The 16,652-nt window shown below is 36.7% G+C and overlaps 1 pseudogene; it reads left to right on the top strand.

Moving 5' to 3' along the window:
• Positions 1-3,557: 3,557 nt before the first annotated feature.
• Positions 3,558-15,810, top strand: LOC138843316 (UDP-glucuronosyltransferase 2B16-like; annotated as a pseudogene).
• Positions 15,811-16,652: the final 842 nt, after the last annotated feature.

A 16,652-nucleotide genomic window follows, 5' to 3' on the forward strand; every position in this document is an offset into this window, starting at 1 on the left:
GCCTTGCCCATTTCTTCCTTGGAGTGTGTTCGACAAAGCTAACTGCTCACTGTCTTCCTACCAATTCTTTTCACTTCTTGTGATGCTATCCTGAGCTGGATGCTTCCTGAAGCATTTGAGTTTTATCACATTAAAAACAAGTATTTAAGGGGCTGGTGCTACTCAAAGCTGACATCTCTTATGAATCAGTGAATGGAAGACTTCTCTCTCTCTCTCTCTCTCTCTCTCTCTCTCTCTCTGTTACTCTGCCTTTCTTTATGTTTTTATAATTTTTATTTAAGGTATATAAGTCCCATGGATTTTATATACACAGTTTTAAGAATATAGTGGTACTTCCCAACCTTACCTAACCCCCGTCCACTTCCATTCTTCTTCCTCCCCCCTCTTCGATTCCCACTCTTAATTTTTCTGAAATCCATTTTCAATAACTCTTTCCTTCAAATAAACAAATGAATCTTCAAAAAATAATAAAATGAGAACAATTTATGAAAAGACAGAAAGAAAATCTGTCAGTTGTGACAATACGGAAAAACTGAAGGATATTATCCTAATGAAATAATAACTCAAGCACAGAAAGACCATGACCAAATGATCTCATTCATACTTCTTAGCTAAACCTTTCCAACTTGTAGATTCAAAGAGTAGAATGGAGACATGTTAGTCAAAGGTTAAAAATTTTAGATGGGTAGCAAAATACATTTTAGGGATCGATTAGCATAAAATGGTGACTATAATTAAAAGTATGTGTTTTCACACTTACAAAGAGTACATTTTAAATGTTCTTACCACCAAAAGTAAGTATGTGAGATGATGTGATAATTTAATAAGTTGAATTTAATCTCTTCACGTGTATACCTATATCATATCATGATATTTTAAATCACCTCTATATATCTTATAATATTTAATTTAAAATATAAAGTTAGCCTTTAAAATAAGAAATATATTTATATTGAAAGGTCATCTCTATTTACTGAATTTCCCCTTCTCATTTAGACATTATTATATTTTAAATTCAATATATCTATACATATATGTTAAAAATATAAAACATTACCAAATACATTACTGGTAAATTTAAAAGTTCAACATCAGATTTACAAGTTAAACATGAGACATATACATATCATATGATTTATGCCTTCGTAAGTAACAGTAACTCTCTTGGTGAACTAGCAGAGCAAATATATTCTATTATTTTGTATCTACATATTCCAAATTTTCTGTAATTATGGTAACTAATATGGTATAGAAAGCTTGGGTTAAATACAAACTTTTATTTGCATAACACAATGTAGTTAAAAGCAAGAAATGGATACCTAAGTAGTACCTAGTTATTCCTGTTCTTTAAGGAATTTTACATATATTTTCAAAATTATAATGTGGGAAAATAGACATATGCATGGTAATATCCAAAGATAATTGCATGTACTTTGTCTTCATATTTATCAGTATTCTAGAATGTATGAAATTAATCTACACGGATAATTTAATACTATACGTAGTACCCAAAATGAAAATGAATTGATCAAATATTGAGAGCAGGCTCTAAGATGCTATATTATATTACTAGTCAGTCAGTATCAATCAGAATACTTGGAAAGACCTGATGTCTGACAAATGATCTAATAGAAACACTTAGGTCTTGTTGTGTATGTATTTATTTATTTTAAAATATCTATGAATCAATTAATTTAAGAGATTATTAAAATTTTCAATACTTCAAAAAAACAAAACTTATACAATTTTTATGTACATGTACAGAAAGTTGACAAGAAAAAGTCAGTAGACATAAGGCAGCAAAGCGTGTCCATGAAACGAAGCAAGAATAATTACTGGAAACTATTTAAAAACAGTGATTGAATTATCTTAAAGAAATACTTATGTGAGAGAGAGAAAGAGGAGGAGGACAGATTCAAGACTTGATAATAAAGCAATCAAACAAGCAAAAATAAAAAACAGTAAGCACCTGTGTCCTTTAATATCTTGCTTCCTCTCCCAGATTCCTAGCCCAGAGTCACAGAAGTCCACTGCAGGTCAATGCAGCCTAGACCCACAGGCTGCTTCACCCCATAGCTCCCAGTTGAATGCTGTGATATCAGCCACAGGCCCTGGTACCCAACAGAGTGCTTGTATTCTCCTTTCTTTCTCACAGCAGGCCTGCTCTGAGCTTCAAAAGCTAATTCTAGAGAAGTGTGGGAAAGAAAGTCTTCTTCCTTCATCCAGTAATAATCTTTTTTTCCTTTTTTTTAATTTAGTAAATATAAATTTCCAAAGTACAGTTTATGGATTACATTGGCTCCCCTCCCATAACTTCCCTCCCTCTCGCACCCCTCCCATCTCCCGCTCCCTCTCCCATTCCATTCACATCAATATTCATTTTCAATTATCTTTATATACAGAAGATCGATTTAGTATATATTAAGTAAAGATTTCATCAGTTTGCACCCACACAGAAGCACAAACTGTTTCAGTACTAGTTATAGCATTACTTCACATTGAACAACACACTAAGGACAGATCCCACAAGAGGAGTAAGTACACAGTGACTTCTGTTGTTGACTTAACAATTTGACACTCTTATTTATGGCGTCAGTAATCTCCCTAGGCGCTAGTCATGAGTTTCCAATGCTATGGAAGCCTTTTGAGTTCACCAACTTCAATCTTATTCCGACAGGGTCATAGTCAAAGTGGAAGTTCTCTCCTCTCTTCAGAGAAAATACCTCGTAATATTCTTATCACAAAGAGGGATTCTAATCAAGCATTGCACACTGGAATTCTAATTCCTGACAGTCCTTGCCTACTTCTGTCCATTGCCATCACTCAGAGACTGGGGATTACCAGATGGGAGAAACAAAGACTGTAGGTTAGCAATTTACTCTTCAAGTAGGATGTCTTTCACAGAGAAGTTGCCCATGCTGTTGCCTCCATGTGCTATATGATACCTTTACAGAAAACGGCCAAATACGCAAGTCAGTAGAAACATAAATTAGTGACTGCCTTGGACAGAAGGAATACTAAATTATGACAGAGGGCTGAATTTGGTGAGAAGATGTTCAAAAATTGAGCATTTGTGTGAATTTTCTATGAAATAAATAATTTTACATTTTAAATTGAAACTTGCATATATTTTAAGTATATTTAAAGAAATTTTTGTATGAAGAACCTCCTTCAATCATGTTATCCAAGAAACAAGGATCAGCTGCATGATTGTTTTATGTCTACATCACTGACAGGGAGATTGCAGATGCAAGTCACTTCACTTAAAATTGCTTTGGGAACTCTTCTAAAATCTCTTACATACCACAGTTATCCTACACACCCATGGCTTTGCCTTAGGGCAGGATGAATCACTTAACCATAGGAGAGACCATAAAGCACTCAGTTGGACACAACAATATCTAATTTTGCTTTTCTGCCTGCCATCCTGGTTTCCAAGCTCTGGTTGCTCATATCATGTATTTATTTTAACCAATGCAACTTATACTTTAACTCTGTGTTAAGTTTCTTCTTGGATAAAACCATAAGGAGCAAAGGAAAGGAAGAGCAAGTGTCGAGGAAGCATTGCATTTCCCCAGGATGTCCAGGAGATGTGTCTCACTTCTCCTGCTGCTGCTACAGCTGAGTTGCTGCTTCAGCTCTGGGAGTTGTGGAAAGGTGCTGGTGTGGTCCATGGACTACAGCCACTGGATGAATATGAAGACAATCCTGGATGCACTTGTCCAGCGAGGTCATGCAGTCACTGTTCTGAGATCTTCTGCTTCTATTTTAATGGACAACAATGATGAATCAGGAATTCACTTTGAAACTTTTCACACATCTTATACTAAAGGTCAAATAGAAGTTTATTCATGACCAATTAATACATTGATAAATGATGTGTCAAAATATGCATATTGGGATTATTTCCCACTACTGCAAAAATTATTCTTTGAATATTCTGATATTCATGAAAATCTCTTCAAAGACCTAGTTATGAACAAGAAAATCATGGCAGAGCTTCAGGATTCAAAGTTTGATGTTGTTCTTGCAGACCCAATTGCTCCCTGTGGTGAGCTGCTGGCTGAGCCACTGAACACACCCCTTGTGTACAGTTTCCACTTCACTCCTTGCTACACCTATGGAAAGTGTAGTGGGGGACTTCTATTTCCTCCTTCCTTTGTGCCTGCTATTATGTCAGATTTAAGTGGACAAATGACATTCACGGAAAGCGTAAAAACATGCTATGGATGCTTTATTTTGACTTTCTGTTCCAAATGTTTTATGTGAAGAGGGGGGGATCAGTTCTGTAGTGAAGTTCTAGGTAAGTCATGATTTTAGATGCTAGTGAATTCACAGCTTTCCTGTTACTTTGTGGGTGATCTTTCATGAATGGAAAATCAGTCCTCCATAGGTGAAATAGTGAAATGATAATGTAATAATATCGTGCAATTTCAGTAGTGTTATGGAAAGGCTTACCTTACAGAGTCAGTCACGTTCCAGTGCCTCACTCCATGGCTGTCATTCCAGGACTCACTCAACTACAAATGAAGCACCAGGAATTTCCTTATGCAAATCTGTATCCATTTTAGTATCCATTTTTTATGTCATAAAAAGTCAGGGGACACATCTTTACTATGTTGATCAATTAAGACAGTTGGATTCATTTGCTACACTCATTTCGAGGACTAATATCTATGTGACCTTGAGGAAATGATTTTCCAAGCATAGATCTGTTGATTCATGCAAAATTAAACTACATTTGCATATTGCCTAAAAGAGCGATTCACATTTTGGAGACAAAGAGGATTTTCCAGATAGAAAACCTGGCGTTTTGTAATGTTGTCACATTCTTTCATTAAGTCCTTGAAAATAATCTGTGTAATATCTAAAATTTTGTTTAAATATAGACATATGAAATTACTCTTTGTTTTTTTTTGCAAGGTGTCCGATGTATAACAAATCTTCCCAGGCAGACGAATCAATCAATTCACAAGCTTTTATTGGGATTCTGCTCCCGAGTGAGGTTCCCTGGTCCCAATAGAGCTTGAGCCATGGGAGTCGCGCATCAGAGGTTGGGAGGGCTCCCTATATAGATACAGGGCGTGGGGGTTAAAGGTAGAGGCAGGTCTGATCCTCATTGGTTGACTTTTAGGCACCCGTGGGGACCTTAGCAAGGACTTTTCATCCCTGGAAGTGTTGGTAGGGACTCTCTATTCCTGGAAGTGTAGGTCTTCTCACCTTGTGGATCCCAAAGCTAGCATTTTAAAATTATATTTCTCCATTTCTTTACAATAATTATCCAATGTAAAGTTACACAAAAAAATCTCTATTTCCATTGTTTAAAAACATTACCATGTGATATTTGGCAATATTTCTATATAAATTTCCATGTAAATAAATATTATTAAGCTGCTAACATGAACCAAAAACAGTAACAATTAGTAACAGTCAGGCCTATTAAAAAAAAGCCACAACTCATCAAAAAATCAAGGATTAGAGATCAGTTTGCTAAACTGTGGACACTGGGAAAATTGATCTCAGGATTACTGTAGGATTTCTTGACTCTCTAGCTAAGATAATTGTTCTTATTTGAAACTGCAACTTGTGTAACTTTAAAGAGGAAAAAATGCATGTTTCACTCTATAGTGTCCTATTTTGATAACAAGGGTTGTGACAATAGTGAATTGATATTAATGACATTTTATTTGCATATATATAATATGTGAACAATGCATAGTATATTTATATACTTATGTTGCATTTACATATGTATATTTGTTTTATTAATTCACAGACCCTTTATACATCAACTGCATCATTACATTTAGTTATGTGGTATACCTCATGTGACAATTCTCTCTTTCCCTGTCTTTTCCTCATTTTCTTCCATTCAGGAAGACCTGTTTCATTTTCTGAGCTAGTGGCGAGAGCTGAAATATGGCTCATTCAAAGCTACTGGGATTTGGAGTTTCCTCGCCCACTACTACCAAATGTTTATTTTGTTGGAGGGCTCCACTGCAAACCTGCCCAACCTCTGCCCAAGATAAATATCCTCCTGTTTGCTTTTTTTTGCATAAATTTTTCAGAGGAAGTACTAAAAGAGATATTGGAAATGGGTGAATGGGCCCTACTAACCAGAAACTCACATGAGAGGATTTCACAACTAAGTATTTTTGAATCAGAACATAATTAATACCTCCATGAACTTTTTGAAATCATCTTTTATATTTCTAAGCCATCATATGTATACAGAAGTCAATATCATTAAGAATAACAGATTATCTAAGAGACTTTGAGAATAGAGTCAATTAAAGTACTTCTTTATTCAATATATAAGAAAAATATTGAATTTTAATTCACTGTATATTCATAAAGAGACTAGGACACAAGAAACGCAACTGCTGGACATACAGAGAAAAAAAATAGGTATATTTTGTGCTCTCCCTAATGCCTCTTTGGAAACACAGACAATAAAACAGTGTGTAAGTTCTGGGAAAGGAAAAAACACACTGTTAAAATTTATCGAGAAGAGGTCATAGAAGCTATCCCAGAATCATTGATAGCAACATGAATAAGTACTAATATGTGAATGATGTACAGGAATAGGTATAGGAATAGGAAAAAAGCAGACAGAAAAACAGTAACAGGTAGAACAGTAAAAACAACAATGGTTTAGAAGGAGAAGTTATATAGAGCCCGATTTTGCCAAAAAGGTCATTAGATAAAACATGATATAAAGGAGAGTTAAAGATGCCTTTGTACAAGCTCGGGCAACAGAAAATGGGGAATGAGACAATAATATACCAAGACTTGATCACTCACGAACTTGTAATAATAATGCCATGCCATCTTGTGTTGTGTGGAAATGGTTAATACAGATAAAATAATTGAAAAGTCTTCAAAAAAAATGCAACCAGTCTGTCAAAGAGACGAATACATTCTCATGTAAATTATAGCATTATTCCCAAAAAGCAAGAAGTGGAAGCAGTCATATTTGTCATCCTCTGCAGAACGGATAAAGAAAATGCATCATATATAAACAATCAAATACTACTCAGCTATTAAAAAGATAAAATCTTGTTTGTTGCCATTCTATGGATGAATGTGAAGTTCATTAGGTTAATTAAAAAAGTCAGGCACACAAAGAGGTACTGCAGGATTTCACTCACATTCATAATCTAACTAAGTTTATCTCACGATAGTCGAGCATAAAACTGTGGTTGTTAGCGGCTAGATAGAATAGTGGGGTAGAAGATATAGGGAAAGTTTGATAAACTGTAAATAAATTATATTTACATGGGGTGAAAGGCTTTGATGTTCTATTCTATAGAAGCCTAACTATAGAAAATGATATAATACTAGATATTTTCTAATTTTTAATGTTTTCACTATAAACAAATAATGAAAATTGGATTAGATAGATACATTTACCTGGATTATAACATATATAAGGCCAGCGCCGTGGCTCACTAGGCTAATCCTCCACCTGCGGCGCTGGCACACCGGGTTCTAGTCCTGGTCCGGGCGCCAGATTCTGTCCCGGTTGCCCCTCTTCCAGGCCAGCTCTCTGCTGTGGCCCAGGACTGCAGTGGAGGATGGCCCAAGTCCTCGGGCCCTGCACCCACTTGGGAGACCAGGAGAAGCACCTGGCTCCTGGCTTCAGATCAGCACAGTGCACTGGCCGCAGTGCGCCAGCCGTGGCGGCCATTGGAGGGTGAACCAACGGCAAAGGAAGACCTTTGTCTCTGTCTCTCTCTCACTGTCCACTCTGCCTGTGAAAAAAAAGACATATATAATATACATTTGTACCAAAATATCGCAGAATACCCAGTATATATCATGTGTAAGATAAAACCAAAATTCTAGCACTCACATTGGTAATGTAGAATCAGTACCTATTGTCACTATTACAATTTTTTAAAAAATAATTACTTCTTAATACATTCAATGTAATTTGTATTTACAATATTTTTTTCCTTTTGAAACTTTTAGTTCAAGAGAGAGAACCACCCATCTGCTGGTGCAGCCCCTATAATGGCCACAGGAAAAATCCAGGAGAGTGGAGAGAAATCTGGACTTCTAGGTGGGTGGGGACAGCATTAACAGGAGGCTAGAAGAAAGAACTAAGCAGCCACTTGAATAAGGCACTAAGAAGCCACTTAACCATTACTTGGAAGGCCCACATCAGCGGCTTCCACCCTTAGCTTGCAGTTCCTGTGCCTACCCTGGCTGTGAATCAGCACCATTTAAAAACCGACTGACTGCATTAAGGGAGTTCCACTTCCAAGGAGGCTGGCTGGGTTTGATTCTCACCTCCTACCTCCACCAGCACAGCACTGGGCCCAAGCTTCTAGATTCTACAACACAATCAGCTGTGTGGGTTTGCACCAGGATTGCAGGCAACTCTCCAAATAGGGACCTTAACGTCCAAACCACTATTACTGCACCATCCACTCAGGAGCCCAGAAAACACCTTTGGGTTATTAGGACCCCCACAGCAAGGCTGGAAGTCCTCCCTGCCCCCTCACTTGCAGCGCCAGGAAGCTGCCTTTGCCCTCCTTCCACTCCGACCCTAGTATATCCTGTTCATCAGTGCAGCTGAGGGGGCTGCAGGCAGAGCCTGAAGGCTCGGTAAGAGGAAGGCTGTGAGGAGGAAATCTCAAGTGGAAACAACTTTAAGAACATAGCATTCCCTTCCTGCCACCCTCTCTCTGCCTTCCTTCTTCATTTTCCTTTTTTTGTTTCTATTTTTTTTTAGATTTTTAGAAAGCATATTTTAAAATTATTTTACAATGCAAAGCCTTAATACTTCACCAAATAAGAAGTTGAACAAGTATAAAGAAAAACAATCCTAATTTAGTAGGAATATAGAAAAGAACTATAAACAACAGTTGAATGGAAAAATGACCATTTCACCCATATACAGTAAATCTTAAAGTAATCACAGATGTTTACAACTATAGTAGCATGACATGATTAATCACTGGTTTGACAGAGTTATAAAACAAAATTTAACAAAACTAGATTTGCAGCAACACTGATACATATGTTCTTTATTTTTTATTTATTTGTTAAAATTTTAGCTTCCACATATAAAAGAAGAAATAAGATCGAAGTCAGAGAACTCAAAAGGCTTCCATAGCCTTGGCAACTCATGACTAGAGCCTAGAGATTTCTGATGCCATAAACAAGAGTGTCAAATTGTTAAGCCAACAACAGGAGTCACTGTGTACTTACTCCTCACGTGGGATCTCTGTCCTTAATGTGTTGTCCAATGTGAATTAATGCTATAACTAGTACTCAAACACTATTTTACACTTTATGTTCTGTGTGGGTGCAAACTGATGAAATCTTTACTTAATATATACTAAATCGATCTTCTGTATATAAAGATAATTGAAAATGAATCTTGATGTGAATGGAATGGGAGAGGGAGCGGGAGATGGAAGGGGTGTGGGTGGGAGGGAAGTTATGGGGGGGGAAGCCATCGTAATTCATAAACTGTACTTTGAAAAATTATATTTACTAAATAAAAGTTTTTAAAAAAAGGAGAACATGAGATATTTGTCTTTCTGGGTCATGCTTATTTCACTCAGCGTGATGTCCTCTAGTTGTGTCAATCTTGCTACAAATGCCAGAATTTCATTCTTTTTGGTAGCTGAATAATATTGTCTTTTGTATATATACCACATTTTTTATGCATTCATCTGATGATGGAAATCTTGGTTGATTCCAAATTTTAGCTATCTGCAAACAGTGCTACTACAAACATGATTGTGCAGGTATCTCCCTGATACATTCTGTGGAAGTCTTAGGGGTCTATACACACTAGCCGGACTGGTGGATCATATGGCAAGTCTATTTCTAATTTTTTAACAAATATTCACATTTTTTTCCACAGTAGGGGCATTAATTTACATTTCTACCAACAGTGTATATGTGTCCTTTTTTCCACATCCTGGCCAACCTTTTTTGTTCTCTTTTTGATTTTAGTCATTCTGACAGGAGTGAGGTGATATCTCATTGATTTGCATTTCCTTGATGGTAAGTGGTGTTGAATATTTTTTGGCCATTATATTTCTTCTTTTGAGAACTATTGAAGTCCTTTGCCCTTTTCTCAAGTGTACGGATTTTTGTTGTTGTTAAAATGCTTATATATTTGGGATATTAAGCTGTTGTCAGGTGGTTTGCAAAGTATTTTACCCATTCTGCTGTATTTTTTGCAAAGTATTTTACTCATTCTGCTGTTTCTTCACTCTGTTGTTCATTTTGTTTGCTGTACAAAAGCTCCTAATTTGATATAAGCCTTTTAATTTAGTTTTGTTTTTGTGCTGGTGCTTTGGGGATCTTGTCCAAAATTGTCCCTTACACCAATGTCTTGGAGTGTTTCTCCGACATTTCCTTCTGGAAATCTCATAATCTCAGATCTTAAATTTAGGTCTTTGATCCATTCTGAGTAGATATTTGTATATGTTGAGAGGTATGGATCTAATTTCATTCTTCTACATACATACATCCAGTTTTACAGGCACCATTTGTTGAGAGATTAGCCTTACTCCACTGCATGACCATAGCATTTTTGTCACAAATCAGTTGGCTGTATGCATGAGGATTAATTTCTGGACTCTCAATTCTATTCCTGTTAATGAACAACTTAATACATTATCCCTCTTAGTAGTTTTTTTGTCTGTTCTACTTAATATGACTGGTTTAATTCTGTAATTAATACACAGTTATTCTTAAGTGTTGAAATTTAACTGAAATGTGATCCCTGTTAAACATAAGAGTAGGAATAAGAGAGGGAAGAGATATATAATTTGGGACATGCTCAAGCTGACTTGCCCCAAATGGTAGAGTTAGAAACATACCAGGGGACTCCAATTTAATCCCATCAAGGTGGCATGTACCAATGCCATCTCACTAGTCCAAGTGATCAATTTCAGTTCACAATTGATCATAATGAAAGGACTAAGAGTCAAAGGGAGCACATAAGCAAGTCTAGTACCTGCTAACACTAACCGATAGAATAAATAAAGGGGAGAGTGATCCAACATGGGAAGTGAGATACCCAGCAGACTCATAGAATGGCAGATGTCCTAAATAGCACTCTGGCCTCAGAATCAGCCCTAAAGGCATTCGGATCTGGCTGAAAAGCCCATGAGAGTATTTCAGGCATGGAAAGCCAAGACACTCTGGCAAAAGATCTCTGTGAGTGAGATCTCAGTGGAAAGAACAGGTCTTCAAAGAAGGAGGTACCTTTCTCTGAAGGGAGGAGAGAACCTCCACTTTGACTATGACCTTGTCTAAACAAGATAAGAGTCGGAGAACTCAGAGGGCTTCCATAGCCTTGGAAACTCATGACTGGAGCATAGGGAGATTACTGATGCCATAGACAGGAGTGTCAATTGGTAAAGTCAACAACAGGAGTCACTGTGCACTTACTCCTCATGTAGGATCTCTGTCCTTAATGTGCTGTGCATTGAGATTTAATGCTATAACGAGTACTCAAACAATATATTTCACTTTGTGTTTCTATGGGGGTGCAAACGATTGAAATCTTTACTTAATGCATACTAAACTGATCCTCTGTAAAAAAAAAAAAAAAAAAAAAAAAAAAAAAAAAAAAAAGAAAAGAAACTATCAACTCCCAACTTGACTCTCACTGGGATTAAACATGACAAAAGGTCTGATCTGATTTCATCATCATTAAAAAAAAATCATCTATTATTTTTCACTTTATGTTTCTGTGTGGGAGCAAACTGTTGAAATCCTTACTTAATGTATACTAAGCTGATCTTCTGTATATTAAGATAATCGAAAATGAATCTTGATGTGAATGGAAGGGGAGAGGGAGTGGGAAAGGGGAGGGTTGTGGGTGGGAGGGACGGTATGGGGGGGAAGCCATAGTAATCCATTATTCGTACTTTGGAAATTTATATTCATTAAATAAAAGTTAAAAAAAAAATTTCTGGACTCTCAATTCTGTTCCATTGATCTATAATTTTTGTTCCAATACCAAGCTGGTTTCATTATTATAGCCTTGTTATATACTTTGAAATTAGGTGTTATGATGCCCTCAGCTTGGTTTTTCTTGTTCAGTATCATTTTGAAATCTTTTGTATTCCATATGAATTGTAAGAATGCTTTTTTCTAACTCTATAAAGAATGCCATTGGTATTTTGAAAGGGATTGTGTTGAACTTGTAGATTGCTTTAGGTAGCATAGACATTTTAATAACATTGATTTTTCAGATCCATGAGCAAAGAACATCTTTCCATTTTTTGTGTCCTTGATGATTTCTTTATCAGTGTTTGATAGTTTTCATCATCGTAAATATCTTTCACTTCATTGGTTAAATTCATTCCTAAATATTTGATTTTTTGTTTGTGTGGCTATTGTGAATGAAATTTCCTTCTTGATTTTTCTTTCTGTGAGTTCATCATTAACATACAAAAGAAGCTACTGTTTTTTGGATGTTTATTTTGTAAACTGTGAATTTACTGAGTCAATTTTAACATCTTTTTGTTGGAGTGTTCTGGTTTTCCCATGTACAACATCACGTCATCTACAAACATGGATAATTTTGTTTCCCCTCCCCTAATTTTGATGCTCTTTATTCCTTTCTCTTCCCTAATTGCTCTTGCTGAAAATTCCAGTAGAATATTTAATAAAAGAGGTGAAATTGGACATTCTTATTTGTCTTTGATCTGGGGGGAAATGTTTTCAGTTACAGAGAGGCAGAGGCAGAGAGAGAGAGGTCTTCCATCCACTGGTTCATTTCCCAAATGACCGCAATGACTGGAGCTGCACCAATACATAGCATGGAGTCAGGAGCTTCTTCCGGGTCTCCCATGTGGGCACAGGGGCCCAAGAACTGAGGCTGTCTTCTACTGCTTTCCCAGGCCATAGCAGAGAACTGATCAGAAGTGGAGCAGCCGGGACTCAAATCAACGCCCATATGGGATGCCGGCAGCTTTACTTGCTATTCTGCAGCACAGACCCCTAATGCTGTGGTTCATAATACCAACAGCCCTACTTCTGGGACTAAGGGATGTAACCTGGACCATTTTCTAGTCTTACAAGGTGACAACAAGGTACACAGGTGATTTTACCTGGAGAATACGAGTCCAGAGAGGCAGGATGCAGGTGGATTCTTTTCTATATCCCCTGGGTATATCCCGGTGGCACTGATAAATTTAGAATGAATATTTACACTCCTATTATTTCAGGGCATAGCAATCTCATTACTCTGATCTCCCAGGGTGGGAGGAGATTTTTTTAATGGGCTGCTTCTGGTGGTAGCCCCCTGAAGTAAATGTAATGACCCTCTGGTCTTACAGTTATGAGCATAACTCTGAGCTTAATTCCTCAAAATTCTCATAGTAGCAGCAGGATGCAAGGGATCTATCTTTTGTTCCCTGCTTTGCCCTGTCTCTGTCTATCATGCTGTTAGGAGACCAGAGGCATGCTGCCTGACTTTACTGCCAAGCATTGAGCCCTGTGGGAGCTGGGGAGAAGCAAGGTAGCTTTGCTGCTCCAAGCCTGGCAGTTGCCCAGACCCTAGTTAGCTCTCCAGGGTGAAGTAAAAGTCAGTGGTGACTGTGGAATTCCCTCCTAGCTAAAACTGAGAGCAGAGGATGGCATGGCAATTTCTTGCAACCTTGGAGTGGTAAGATGGTGGCTAACAGCTGGCAGCTGGGTAAACCACATGTGGCTGGCTGCAGCAGAATCTGCCTTCTCTCTTTTTTTCACTTATTCTCTGAAAATTTCCATCAGTCATACACCTGAAATTGTAGTCCTCCCTTTGTTCTTTTCCTATCGCAGAGCAGCTTAATTTAATGTGGTTATAGCATATTTAACTATCTTGGATCTTTGTTATTACTTTTTTGTTATTATTGATAGAATTAATTATCAAAATATACCAGACACTTTAGACCTAATTGAATGCGATAGGCACTGATTTTCCAAAAGAATAATATAAATTGTCAAGCAAATCATAGAAAGAAAAACAATGCTGACTCCTTTAAATGTAAATGTGTAATAGTTTTGGCTATCAGATGAATAAGATGACAGCTAAAATTATGTTGTGAGCATTGAGGCTATTCACTGTATTGTAGCTTCACAGCAAAACTGTTCCTTAAATACATAAATGGGTGCCCCAAAATATTTACATTCAAATCCATCACCTACTTACTTTCACCACTGCATTAAACCATGTCTCAATTAAATTCCAGGGGATTAACTGGACCTAAAAAGGAATGGCTTCCCTTCTCAGACAAGTATATTTGGTGCCCTAACCCAGACCTATACAAATACTGCAGTAAAACTTCCTGGGGAACCTGGGTCTGAGTATCAGAGCTGCCTGACAGGATGAGAACAGGCGAAACATCCACTGCTTTTGGAATGCAGATCCAACAATTCCCAGAACTTGTATCAGAAAAGAATTTTCAGATTTTCTTTGAAATAGAATTCTGTCAGAACACACTATTACATTCTTCATTAAGAAACATGAGAATTTAACTCTTAAATTCATATCACAATATAAAGGCAAATGTGGAAAGTACTATTTTGCACTGCTGTATTATGTCATCTCCTAAGAGATGCTGTCTTTCTTCCTATATCAGCATCAAACAGTTGAGAGTAAGTGATTAAAATGTGGTATCTATTTTCAATGCAAATAGTTTCAGCTTTACATGGTAAGATTCACTGGTCCACAGGCTGAGACAGTACTACTGAAAATTTATACAGTACATATGTCTATCCTTACTGATGTCCTGATTTGCATAAAAGAAAAGTGATAGTGTTTGTGAGAGGAGGGAAAACTAGAGGATAAGGCATACCAGAAAAATAGGTATCACTATAACCTTAATTAGCGTTAATAACTGTTGCTGTTCATTCACACAGAGAAATTTGAGTACAAGTCAAATACTGTGACACTTGTGTTATTGTGTGCTGAACATAACTTTCTTATCCAAAAGAACTTGCTTTCCATTGATTATCAAATTCCCAGAGAATCTCTGTTCTCTTTAAAAGTGAAAGAACAAATATAACAGATTGCATCAAGGGATGTAAAAATGTTGATAAATTTTGGCTTCATAAGATATTAGCATGAAACTATACAGAGAAAACCAATTAAGATGTGTAATGTCAATATTTATGGCAGTAACTTATAACAGTAACCATGGAAAACAACCTAAACTCAATTTAAGGAATGATTGAACAACTTATATATGTGTTTATAATACCATTACCACAGTTTTATGAAAGAATATCTGATGACATTAAATCAACCATAATAGAAGTTTAGTTGGGAACATAGGAGCAAAGAAGACAAAAAATATAAGATCAAATTTTTGTGTAGATGAAAGAAGGAATATTAATTAAGAATACTATTCCCTACATATGTATCGTATAATGTAAAAATGGCATGAAGTTTCAATTTTGCAAGAAAAAAATTGGGAGCTATGGTAGCACAGCAATGTGACTGTAGTTTAAACAAACATCTGTTTACTTAGAATTGGTAAGATGGAAATTTCTGTCAGCTATCTCTTTTACCACAATGATCACCACTGTTTTTGTGAAAAGATTTGACTTTCTCTCCTTAGTAGATTGCATCAATCCTTTCCTTATTGTTTTCTGTGCTGCTGCCCTTTTGTGATGGAGCACATTTTTCTACACAGTATACGGAAGAGTGTGCAGAGCTCTGGAGAAGAGGGAGTTGTGGTGTTTCCTCTGGGGTCAATGATCAGTGACCTGACAGAAGAAAGGGCCAATGTGATTGCATCAACCCTTGCCCAGCTTCCACAAAAGGTTAGAAATGTGTTCTAGTGGTGGGCAGTCACTGAATGAGTCTGTTTAACTCTATAAAGGGACTGATTGCAGAAACTTTCTGTGTGAAAGTACTGATATGAAACTTGGATTTATTTCAGGTATGAATTTACAAACAACTCTGCATGACGGATGAAAAATAACACAAAGGTTTTCTGTTGTAAATAATATTGGAATAAATATTTGATCAGAATGAAATGTATTTGACATGTATTGTGTGAAGCTTCATATCAAAATGACATTACTGGAGGAAACCATGCAATGCCTGACTCTAAACCTGCTTGGCCTGTAGAACTGGAACTCAGCAGCATCTCAAGCAGGAAGATATAATGGAAAGGGTGGAGAAGAACCCTCCACCAAAGGTGGACCTGTAGTAGGCAGGCATACAGCTCCTCCTCCAGGCTGAGGAAGGAGAAGGCAATATAACAGTCAAGCAGAAGCAAGCCTGGCATTGGAAGAGGTTCAGATGTCCCCTTCTGTGATGTTCAAATGTGCTGATTTTCTAATATAAGAAAGATAATTTGGTCTTTGGGTATTTATGAGCCAATTTTTAGTTTATGTCTAACTTAGGTTTCAAGTATTCACCTGTGTTGTTACTGTGAGCCTGAAATTTCTTTTAATACTCACACAGAAAATAGAAATTAAATACTTGCAGATTATACTTCAGAAATGAGAATAGCTTAGAAATTCCAAAATTGGTACTTTATTTTGGTACTTGGCTTGGAAATGGTCTCACTGTAGCAGAAATTAATCATGAAGCAATGGAAGAGTAAGCTTTCAGTTGAGCAAAATTTAGCAACAGCACAGTTTTGAATTTTTTTTCAGACACCTTACTACTACAA

Source organism: Oryctolagus cuniculus, chromosome 8 (genome assembly GCF_964237555.1).
Source record: "Oryctolagus cuniculus chromosome 8, mOryCun1.1, whole genome shotgun sequence".
Taxonomy (NCBI): Eukaryota; Metazoa; Chordata; class Mammalia; order Lagomorpha; family Leporidae; genus Oryctolagus; species Oryctolagus cuniculus.